The sequence below is a fragment of the Neophocaena asiaeorientalis genome, unplaced genomic scaffold (assembly GCF_003031525.2).
Source record: "Neophocaena asiaeorientalis asiaeorientalis breed wild unplaced genomic scaffold, Neophocaena_asiaeorientalis_V1.1 scaffold740, whole genome shotgun sequence".
NCBI lineage: Eukaryota > Metazoa > Chordata > Mammalia > Artiodactyla > Phocoenidae > Neophocaena > Neophocaena asiaeorientalis.
This window is the reverse complement of record NW_020172184.1, coordinates 565,246-567,378: the sequence shown is the minus strand read 5'-3', so window position 1 is coordinate 567,378 and position 2,133 is coordinate 565,246.

Below are 2,133 nucleotides of genomic sequence, written 5' to 3'. Positions count from 1 at the left end.
GAAAACCATAATTCAAAAAGACACATGCAACTGCAATGTGCATTGCAGCACTATTTACTATACCCAGGACTTGGAATCAACCTAAGTGCCCATCAACAGAGGAATGGATAAAGAAGATGTGGTATATATATACAATGGAATATTACTCAGCCATAAAAAGGAACAAAATTGGATCATTTGTAGAGACATGGATGGACATAGTGACTGTCATACAGAGTGAAGTAAGTCAGAAAAAGAAATATCATATATTAACATATATATGTAGCATCTAGAAAAATGGTATAGATGATTTTATTCGCAAAGCAGATGTAAAGACACAGATGTAGAGAGCAGATGTATGGGTACCAAGGAGGAAGGTGGGATGGGAGGAACTGGGAGACTGGGATTGACATATATACACTATTGATACTATGTCTAAAATATATAACTAATGAGAACCTATTGTATAGCACAGGGAACTCTGCTCGATGCTCTGTGGTGACCCAAAAAGGGGAGGAAATCCAAAAAAGAGGAGATATATATATATATATATATATATATACACACACACACACATACACACATGTAGCTGATTCATTTTGCTATACAGTAGAAACTAATACAACATGGTAAACTATACTTGAATAAAATTTAATTTTTAAAATGTCTTATAGTTTTTGGTATATAGGTCTTTCACCTCCTCAGTTAATTTTATTCATAGGTATTTTATTCTTTTTGTTGGAATTGTAAACAGGTTTAATTTCTTAATGCCCCCTTCTGTTAGTTTGTTGATAGTGTATAGAGTGCAACAGAATTTTGTACATTGATTTTGTAACCTGGAAATTCACTATATTAACTATGCCAAATAGTTTTTTGGTGGCATTCTTAGGGTTTTCTACATATAAAATCATGTCATCCATAAATAGTGACCGTTTTACTTCCTTTCCAGTTTGGATGCTTTCTATTTCTTTTTCTTGCCTAATTTCTCTGGCTAGGACTTCCAGTGGTATGTTGAATAAGAGTGGCAAGAGTGTACATCCTTGTTTGTTCCTGATCTCAGAGAAAGATCTTTCACTTTTTCACCACTGAGTATGATGTTAGCTGTGGGTTTCTCATTTAAGGCCTTTGTTATATTGAATTACATTCCTCCTAACACATTTCATTGAGAGTTTTCATCATAAGTAGGTGTTGAATTTTGCCAAATCTTTTCTGCATCATTTGAGATAGTCATATAATTTTTATCTTTCATTTTGTTAGTGTGGTATATAACATTTTTGATTTGTGAATGCTGAAGCATTCTTACACCTCTGGAATAAATTCCACATTATCATGGTGTCTGATCCTTTTAATGTATTGTATTTGCATTGCTAGCATTTTGTTGAGAATTTTTACATCTATGTTTATCAGGGATATTGGCTTGTAATTTTTTTTTCTTCTTACCTTGCCTCATTTTGGTATAAAGGTAACGTTGGCCTTGAAAAATGAGTTAGGAAATGTTTCCTCCTCTTCATTTTTTTTGAAAGAATTTGACAATAGGCATTAAATCTTCTGTGATTGCTTCATAGATACAACATTAATGCCATCCACTCATGGACTTCTGTATTTTTGGAGGTTTTTGATTACTATTTCAATCTCCTTACTCATGATCTATCTATTCAGGTTTGATATTTCTTCATGATTCAGTCTTGGAAGACTGTATAATTATTAGAACTTATCAATTTATTATAGTTTGTCGAATTTGTTGGTGTATAGCTGTTTACATTATTTTCTTATAATCCTTTGTATTTCCAGTATATCCATGGTAATTTCTATTTCATTTCTGATTTTATATATTTGAGCCTTTTTTTTGTTAGTGAGTTTAGCTAATTGTTTGACAACTTTATCTTTTCAAAAAACTAGCTTTTGGTTTTATTGATACTTTTTATTGTCTTTTATGTCTCTTTTGTTTATTTCCACTCTGATTTTTTTTTTCTTCTACTGACATTGGGCTTTGTTCTTCTTTCTCTCGTTTCTTTAATGTTAGATTGAGATTTTTCTTGTTTCTCGAGGTAGACCTGTATTGCTATAAACATCCCTCTAGTAATCCTTTTGATGTATCCAATATTTTTGTATGTCACATTTTCATTTTCAATTGTATTCAGGTATTTTTTGATT